The 10517-nt window shown below is 37.7% G+C and overlaps 1 pseudogene; it reads left to right on the top strand.

Moving 5' to 3' along the window:
• Positions 1–2355: 2355 nt before the first annotated feature.
• LOC130726586 (6,7,8-trihydroxycoumarin synthase-like) lies at positions 2356–4237 on the top strand (annotated as a pseudogene).
• The last annotated feature ends 6280 nt before the right edge of the window (positions 4238–10517 follow it).

Below are 10517 nucleotides of genomic sequence, written 5' to 3'. Positions count from 1 at the left end.
ATGACATGCAAACAATAGGTTTCTAATTGGATCTGTAAACGTGCGGATCTTTGTCTGTGATAGCTAAATATAATTAAGAGTCTTTATTTTGGAGCACAAGAGAAGAAATTAAGAGAGAAAAGACCAGCCATTCTAGTATTCTACTGTGCCTACAAATACTGAACTCCATTAAGTTGCGTATGCTTTATCCAATGCAAAACCATGGTTCTAAGGGATTTAAAATCAACATTCAGTTCTTAAGTTGAATACCACAATCATCACTTGTCAATCAACAAGGTGGGAGATTGTTTATCTATATTATCTGCTCCTAAAATTTAAAACTAGATTCATTCTTCCTAGAAACATTTTAAATATATGGTTGATGACTATAATCTTAATAACTTGGAGAAACATGACATGAGAGTTTTGACTGAACAAATTTAAGGCAAGATTGGCTGATAATGGCTATTATCAAAAGCATGGAGATGATCTTTCTTATACTTTTTCTCCTCTGACAAGTCATGAAGAGGAAAAGTCAATGCAATCTTGGAGTCCCAAGGAAGAGTTAGTGTTTAGTTTTTTCCTCATGTTATGTAGGCTAGAACATAATTAGATTGCATAAAAGCACTTCTTAATATACTTAGCCTACAAAACTCAGAGAAAAAGACTCAACATCAACAGAATCTTTAATCCAACTGTATGAAAATGATATGGAAAACACATACACCTCACTTTTATATATGTTGTTTGCTGGTATGAGCAACATGTTTCCAATGTGGGACTTTGACATGTTTTTTGAAAGTTGTTACTACAGGAGGTGTGTCTTTTTTCATCTTCCTTTGGAAGTTCCAAGCCACAGTGACTAAGAAGTATACAAGTTAATCTCCTCTGTGGATATTGGATATGATTGTTTCTGAAATTTAACATGAGTTTCTGAAACTGTAATCTGAATTTCTCTTGGAATACCATCCATCAATAACACCAAGCATACCCATGATTGATTCCCATAATTTTCAACTGGGCACACTCCAATTAGCTGGCAAACAAAATGACAGAAAGAAAAAATCCAACATTGTTGAACCCCACAACCCACTTCACATCGATCACTAATGATTACATTCAAATAAGGGTGTTGAATTTGCCACCACACATCAAATTTCACACCCCACTTTAATATAGTAAATATATAGAAATTATTTTCAGAAATTTATATTTCTGAAAATAAATAAAAAATTCATTGCTTATATAAAAAAAAATTTTGTCAGAGATCAAGTTATTGTTGTTTAGAAAAATATTTGAGTGGTGTGGGACTTGATCACTTGAATAGTTACCTCTCTCCTTTTCATTGTACCTGTACCTAACATCTATTTCCTCCCTCTACAAAATACTCATTCCATTATAAAAACCTTCAAAATCAAGAGGCAGCCACCAAAGTTGATCCCCATTCCCCACTTCGATTATTCCTTCACTGATGGCATGAGATCCATCCACTTTCTTTAAACTAGCAATAACGAAATATTTTTCAACTTCAACTTCCACAACTATGATTATCTCAACGGCGTCTTCATTCATTTTCTTCTGTTAAAGTCTTTTTAACTCAGGCCCAATAATTACATTTAATAAATGTTTGACTAGGAAATATATAAAGAAAATTAAAGGTTGTTTGTAAATTTTTCATAGTCCAGAGACTTATTTGTCTGGGAGTAGCTGGCTCTTTAATTAGAGTTATGATTTTTTTTTATACATCGGAAAATAATTAGAGTTATGATATATATACACATCTTCACTCATTTTTCACTTTTATTTTCATCTATTTTTATTTTCTCTATCAATCAAATAATTATCTATCACATCTTTACTTTCTCTCTCCTTTCTTCCTATCTCTCTTTCTCCACCTCTACACACCTCAAAAAGGAAGGTGTGCAGAGATGATTATTGCTTTAATTAATTTCCTTGAAGATTGAATTTGAGTATTTTTTAACTGAATTATTGAGCCTCACGTGAAGACTTTAACAGAAGAAATTGGGCCTTGTTGATTAGTATGTGAATGTAATTAATAATTATTAGTTGTAGTCATTTGAGGGATGTTCTAAATAATTGATGTAACTTACTAACCCACGACTCATAACTTACTAACCCACGACTCAATAGATTAATATGATTTTTTATAAATAATTTAATAAATAAAATAAAGAAATTTCAGCTCACTTATTTACAATGTGATTGAATGATGAATTATTTAACTCAAACTTTCTCATTGGTTTAGTTTAGATTAATACTCCTTGACTGTATAGTCTTCAAATCTAATATATTTCCTAGCAACTTGCATTTTCTACTTGTATTATATTTATATGATACATGAAGCAGACGTATGTTTACAAATTGAATTGGATTAGCAGGTAAAAAACATAAGACATTAATTGGATCCCTATTCTTGGTTTCTTACACAGAGAGGAACCAAAATCAGATAAGATCATTATTCCCTTGATCTATTGTGTCTTGTGTCTGCAAATTAAAATGATTCTGTCATTCTCAATATTTGTTCAGGACTTGGTACTAGCTCTTCCTCCTCTGTTGGTTTTCTTCATTATTCTGTTGAAGAAGAACAAATCCATCAACAAGAAACTTCCACTTCCACCAGGTCCAAGGGGCCTTCCTATCATTGGTAACCTTCATCAACTTGACAGTTTAAATTTCCATTTTCAACTTTGGAATCTCTCAAAGATCTATGGTCCAATTTTTTCCCTTCGATTTGGCATCAAGAAAGCCATCATTATTTCCACACCTGAAATGGCCCAAAAGATCCTCCATGACCATGATCTTGCTGTTTGCACCAGAGCTCCCACACTTAGCCAGAAAAGAATGTCTTACAATGCCATGGACATGAACTTTTCCCCATACAATGATTACTGGAGAGAAATCAGAAAAATTGCTGCCATCCATTTCTTCAGCGCCAAAAAGGTCTCTAGCTTTTCCCATGTCCGGAAATCTGAGGTCAAGCAAATGATTCAAAAGATATCTGCCCATGTTTCTTCTTCCAAAGTCACAAACTTGAGTGAGATCATAATGTCTGTCGCCAGCTCTATAATTTCCAGGATTGCTTTTGGGAGAATCTATGATGAGGATGGAGCTGAAAAAAGCATCTTCCATAGCCTTCTTGTTCAGGCCCAGGCCTTGTTTCTAACATTTTTCTTTTCAGATTATATTCCTTTCATGGGGTGGATCGATAAACTCACTGCTCACTGGCTCGTCTTGATAAAACTATTAACTCATTTGATGCCTTTTGTCAACAAGTCCTTGACGAGCACCTTGATCCTAATAGGAACAAAGATCAAACCCAAGAGGATGATATAGTTGATACGCTACTCCAGCTTAGGAACCAGGGTTCCCTCTCAATTGATCTCACCGATGATCATATTAAAGCTTTCATGATAGTAAGTATCATTTAATTTAATTTTCATTATTAATTCATTTCTTACATTTATTTTGCCAAGCACACCTACTCACTCAATACTTATTTTTCATTATCACAGGACCTACTTATAGGATCAACTGACACGAGTGTAGCCGCATCAGTTTGGCTCATGACTGGATTAATAAAGAACCCAACAACAATGAAGAAAGCCCAAGAAGAAATAAGAAATTTTTGTGGCAACAAAGACTTCATCGATGAAGTGGATATTCAAAAACTCGAATATTTGAAGGCAGTTATAAAAGAGACACTCAGGTTTTATCCGCCAGCACCGCTAATACCAAGGGAAACAATTAACAGTATCATCGTCGATGGGTATGAAATACCGGCCAAGACAATTGTGTACGTGAACGTTTGGGCCATTCATAGGGACCCTGGGGCTTGGAAAGATCCACATGAGTTCTTCCCCGACAGATTCTTAAACAAGGACATAGAGTTTAAGGGATAAGATTTCGAGTTGATTCCGTTCGGTGCTGGGCGTAGAGTTTGCCCTGGCATGCCACAAGGAATCGCCACGCTAGAGCTCATAATTGCAAACCTTCTAAATTCATTTGATTGGGAAACACCTCCTGGGATGACACGGGAAGACATTGATGATGAAGGGCTACAAGGACTTGCCCGACATAAGAAGAATCATCTTTGTCTTGTTGCCAAAAACGTACGTGAATAGCACTACGGATTACAATAATACAATTTTAATTTTTCTCTTATATTTGTCTTGTTTTCAACAACCACATGTGAAACTCACTAGGACTTATATTAATGCAATTTTAATTTGGTCTCTCATCATTATTATGAAATTGCTATATGCATTACCTATGAGTTTGTATCTAGTCCAATCATTTACATTTTAGAGTTTCAAATAAACCTTGTTATCTCTTTATCGTGCTCTTTCTTCCCTGAATTAATGGATTTGACTTGAATGCTCTTTTATTTCAAAAGCTAAATATATTCAATATGTGGGAATGTAGTTATTTCCAAAAGCGTGATGAACATATATTTGGCATAACAAGATCATATGAGATGATCCCTCTACCCTTGATTATTGAGGGAGTTCCTCCGACCTTTGTTGTAGTTATTAGAATATGATTACGGTTCGTTCTACACTAACCACACACATGATGTGGTGGGGGGGGGGGGTCCTGCATCATGTTAACTCGTGTTTGCATCGGTGTCTCCAATTGCTTTGTGATGGCATCAAGTTTTATTGTCAAGGAGGGTGATCCTCCAATTGGTAAGTTTATGGAGTCTTCTCCGAGATGTGCTTGTAAACTATGCTCAGGGCCGTGGAGAGCCTTAGGCCAAATAACCAATGACTTAAGGCCCCCACCCCAAAAAATACTACTTAGGATAAAAAAAAATTCACATAGGCCTATAAAACAATAATTACAAATTATTAGGGTTAAGCGTCATATTGGTCTCTGTCTTTGTATTGCCGTCTGATCTAATTCCCTCCCCGGAAAATTTATTGATTTGGGTCCTCATCTTTGAAATTTTTTTGGAGCGGGTCATCGACGGAGTACGAAGCTCCGGCGAGTGATGATTTGGATCGCTGACTGTGCCAATAATGCTGACATGGAATTAAAAAAAATTAAAAACTAAAAATAAATAACATATGATCAATTTTAATTTAATTAATAAAAATAAAAGTAATTAACAAATATAAACCCTAAATAAATCAATTCCCCCTCCCCAAAATCATCTTCACGACAAATCATCTCCATCTACCCAGATTCATCTCACCATCTCATCTTCCTTCATTTTCTTCATCATCCAAGGACCCAGATCGCCGCCGCACCACCGAACATTCGCCCTCCGCCGCACCACCGCCCTCCTCCTTCATCATCAAAGGACCCCGATCTCCTCTTTCTCTCTTTCTCTTTTTCGTGATGGGGGTTGGGGTGAGGGGGTGAGGGTGAAGTTGAAAGTTGTGGGTTTGGGGGTGGAGGTGTGAGTGAGGGTGAGGTTGCAGGTGGGTGGGTGTTGGGGTTGAGGGGTGCGGGTGAGGGTGAGATTTGGGGGGTGCGAGTGAGGGTGAGGGTGAGGTTGCGGGTTGGCGTTTAGGGGTGGGGGTGCAGGTGAGAGTGAGGTTGCAGGTTGGAGTTTGGGGTGGAGGTGAGATTGCAGGTGAGTGAGGGTGAGGTTGCAACGGGTTGGGGTTTGGGGGAAGGTGAGGTTGCAGCGGGTTGGTGTTTGGGGGTGAGGGTGAGGTTGCATGTGGTGGGTGTTGGGGTAGAGGTTGCAGCCTTGCAGGTGGCTGGGTTTAGGGTAGAATGGTGAGATGGTGAGATGAATTTTGGTAGATGAAGATGTGAGTGAGTTTTCACTGATTTCTCTGCACTGTATTGCCTCTTCCTCTGCTATGGCATCATTTTTTTTATCTAGTCCAGCCCAAGGAAATGCTGCGTGAAGGCTTGGATCCTCTCTGGGGGAGATCGATTTTTTCTTGTTGTTTGGCTTGATGCGCCTTGCTTCTGCCCTATTTCTGTATTGGTTTTGCATCAAATTAATGGAAGATTTTGGCTTTTTTTTAGGAGTTGAAGAATTGTGCTGGACAGAGAGAGGAAGCAGATGGAGATTTTTTATTTGATTTAGATGAGAGATGAACATGGGTTTGATTTTGATGAAGATCAAGATGATTTGGGGGGAATTGGTTTTGTTAATTAATTTTTGGGTTAGATTTGTTAATTAGTTTTATTTTTATTAATTAAATTATAATTTCTGAGGTGTATTTTATTTTATTTTTTATTATTATTTTTAATTCCATGTCACCTCATTAAACCCAGTCAGCATGACATTTAAGCACTCGCCGGAGCTCCGACCTCCGGCGAGGATCCGCTCCAAAAAAATTTCAAAGATGAGGACCCAAATCAATAAATTTTCCGGCGAGGGACCTGGTTCAGACGGCGACACAAAGACAGGGACCAATATGACGCTTAACCCTAATTATTAATGTTTGAAGATCAATCTATGTTCCTTTGATAAAAAAAACTTTAGCCAACTAAAATATAAAAAACATGTGAAAACATGACCTATAGATAATACTGATAATTGTGAAAACATGATGGAACAAATACCTATAGATAATATTGACAATTGTGAAAACGTGATACAACCACCTAAATTAAAATTGTTTGATTATAAAACTCTTAATAAATCATTCTACAACTAAAAAAACTAGAAGATTAATATAAAAATTGATATTTTATATAATATATTAAATCTCTTTAAAATTCTCATAAAAAAACTCACTTTAGTATTTTCGCCTTAGACCTCAAAATTTATGTACACGACCTGACTATGCTAGCCTAATAATTGTAGGTTATATATTGGATGCTAGTCATAGGCTCAGATGGAAACTTTTCAAAATTATCCCTCTGTAGACAAGATGAATGATGCCCCCCATGATGAAATAGGACACTATAGAAAATCTGGACTTGCTTCCCCTCAGAATATCTTAGTGAGGGCATTGCTTGAGTTCCTCTAGAAATCTCTCTCAAGCCTCAAATATGGACTCAAGCAATGTCATCACTGTGGATATGTTGGGAATTCTTCATGTGTGAGTACTAAGAAAAAATAAAGATATAAGTCCCACATTAATAAAAGAGGAGAGCAATGAATAGTTGGGTGAATACTATGGTATCTTTCACTAATGCGACTAACTCCTCATAAAATGTGGTTATAAAAAAATATATTCATGATCATGCCTCTCGCCAGTATACCCCCATATTAATAACAAGAAGATATTTTATGGGGAACAAGTCCAGATTTTTTTTGTAGTTGTTTATCTCTTCTTCAATACTCTCACCAATATGTTAACAATATGGGACTTAACAGGGTTTTTTGAATGCTGTTATTGGTGGTGTCAAGTTGCAGCAAGCTTCTCTCAAAGGAAAGCAAATGCCTTATCACTGAAGTATGAGCTACAAAACAAGGTAGGGAAAACCCTTCTGATGACATTCTCATGCAATTTTGTCTAAATTGTAGTTTACTATAACCTCTAATTCATGAGCTTCTACCTCTCTGATATTCACTCATCAATTGATGGTGGACCTTCTTCCACATAGTCCAGATCCTCAAATTTCTTCAGCAAATTCAACTTCTTTTTACCATCTTTAATGTAAGTAATAATTATTTCAAAAGTTTAAGTTATTGGTAAAGGTCACGAATGATTTTATATTATTATCTCTAACAAATCCTCTCACGCAATAGCTTGTTTAAACTTGATGCGTGGAGAACGCACACGCTCACCTATCATGTGCTATTATTTTATTTTTTATTAGAAAAATTGGGGACGATATTAATCCAACTCTGAACCGCTTGATCATAAAAACTCTGATACCATGTTAAACAACTAATTATCGCAAAAATTGGGTAAATAGCCAAGTTCGTCCCTGAAAGTGTCCACCGCCTTCAACTTCGTCCCTAAACTTTCAAAATGACACTCGTGGTCCCTGGATGTGCCAAATCTCCCTCATATGCAGTCCCTGAGTTAAAATTAGCTCACGTCATTAACGGAAGTGGGACGTGGCATGTGAACGTTAAGAATGTTTGGGAAGGGTTCAATTTAGTCCTTGAATGTTGTGAAAATTTTAAAGGCTTCAATTTAGTCCCTATGGTTGAAAAGAAATTCTTTCTCTCCCCCATCTTCCTCTACCTCTCCCCACCAGTCCACCACCATCACCCTCCTCCATCTTCATCTTCTTCTTCTTCCCACCCTCATCCCCTCCCTCTCACACTGTCCCTCACCCCCTCACCCCAAATCTAGCACCCATTATAAAAGAAGTAATCAGTAAAAAAACATAGAGATTAAAATGCAACAGACTTAGATAGAAAACTAGTGAAGTAAAGCAAGCTAATCACAGCAGACAAAAGAAATAGGCTTAAGGGGCAAGAGCAGAATCTGAACCAAAGCTTTTCCCACAAATAACGCGCACCACATTCTACTGCAATAAATCACACCCTTTCAATCCAGCACCAAGGTGCACCCACATCATGATTTGTGAGTAATTATCACACAGTTCACAGCTATCACACACCAATTACACAAGCCCCAAAACTAGCAACCACAAGTCTACCAAAATCCGAAATTAACATAAAGTTACAAACTTTATAGTGAACCCACGATCCAGAATCAGAATAAAGTGAAATAGGGTTAAAAACCGTAAATTCCCCAAAAAAGACCACACACACTAAGCTATTGAAACCAGCATAATACAAATCTAAAAACAAATTGGATGAAGATTCAATTTGGATATCATGGGTAATATGGAACAGATCGACTCCATTTTTGTGTCCCCGTTCCCTCTGTCTGCTTCGTCTTCTCTCTTCTCTGTAACGGTAGCAGTGGTGGCGGCAAAAAAGCTTCGTCTCCTCTATAACATCCTTTGTTTCGAATTTCTCTGGTGGGTTTTGAAGTAGAGGAATTTAGGTCTTTGTTTCTGCCATCAAACCGGATATGGGTGTTGAAGTAGAGGCATTTGGGTCTTCGATTCTGCTATCAAAATCGGAACTTGGTTGGGTTTGGAAATGGGTGTTTCAGAGAGGACCTCCTTCACTGACTCCTCTTCTAGCGGTGGTGGGGGTTCTTCATGGGTTGGAAGAGTGAGGATCTTACGTGGATTTGGAAGCAGAATGGAAGGAGGTTCTGGTGTGGTGTTGATGTGATGATGAAGACGGTGAGATGATGAAGACTAATTTAGGGTGAGTTTTTTTATTTCCTGAAGTTGTTCTTTATTTATTTAACTATTTTATTTTATTATTTTCTGGGTTGAAATTAAATGCCACATCAGCTGTTGGCTTTTAAAAAAAATCCCAACTCAGTTTTCCGTTAACGGCGTGAGCTAATTTTAACTCAGGGACTGCATATGAGGGAGATTTGGCACATCTAGGGACCACGAGTGTCATTTTGGAAGTTTAGGGACGAAGTTGAAGGCGGTGGACACTTTCAGGGACGAACTTGGCTATTTACCCCGCAAAAATTTAAGTTGTTGGCTTTATACATCCTGGTGTATGAATGAGCTTCTTAAGTACATGAATAGTTTTATATAATTATCTCTAATTTAATACATCTCAGTGTTCTATGGTCTTTGACATCAAACTTCTTCCGCTAGTTCAAGGCCCAATTATCTTCTGTTAGAATTTTTTTTTTCAATTGCAAGGCTAAAAACTGATCTTCAGATTTTATACGAGATCATAGGAAAACCTCTTGACACTGGACAGTTTCTAAATATTATTTATTTTACTGAGTATGACACAAAATTATAATAAATATTATTTATTTTACCGAGCTTGACACAGTACCACCTTCCTTGATATTGTTTCCTCCTTGAAACTACCACGGAGAGGCACACTCTGTTTCCGCTGCGTGCTCTGATACTTCTCGCAATCCGATATGCCATTCTTGTGCTGACTCCTCAATTGTCTCAACGCATAGGCGACTGCTTCTTTTGTTGCATCCTCGCATAGCCAAGTCCCTGGTGAGAAGCATCACAGTAAATTTCATAAGGTTCGTCTGCCTTTGGCAACGCTAACACTGGCGCGGACGTCAAGCGCTTCTTCGACTCTTGGAAACTGGCCTTTCACTTCTCCGTCCAAGCGAACGGCTGGTTCTTTCGGGTCAGTCGTGTCAAAGGTCACGTCAACCTTGAGAGACCTTCGAAGAAACGACGATAGTAGCTAGCCAATCCCACAAAGCTCCAGATGTCAGTAGCGGTCTTTGGTTGTTCCCACGCCGTAATGGCTTCAATCTTACTCGGATCCACATCTATTCCTTCCTTAGAGATGACATGTCCTAGGAATGTTACGTCCTCAAGCCAAAACTCTCACTTGGACTCATTCTCATACAACTTCTTTTCCCGGAGAACTTGCAATACTTGGCGTAAGTGCTTTGCATGTTCTTCATGGCTCTTTGAGTAGATCAGAATATCATCGATGAAGAAAAGAAAAAAAACAAACTGATCCAAGAATGGTTTAAAAATTCGGTTCATATAATCCATGAACATTGCAGAGGCATTGGTAACTCCGAAAGGCATCACCACGTATTGAAATTGACCATAGCGAGTTT

This window comes from Lotus japonicus, chromosome 6 (genome assembly GCF_012489685.1).
Source record: "Lotus japonicus ecotype B-129 chromosome 6, LjGifu_v1.2".
Taxonomy (NCBI): Eukaryota; Viridiplantae; Streptophyta; class Magnoliopsida; order Fabales; family Fabaceae; genus Lotus; species Lotus japonicus.
This window is presented reverse-complemented; position numbering and strand designations above follow the sequence as displayed.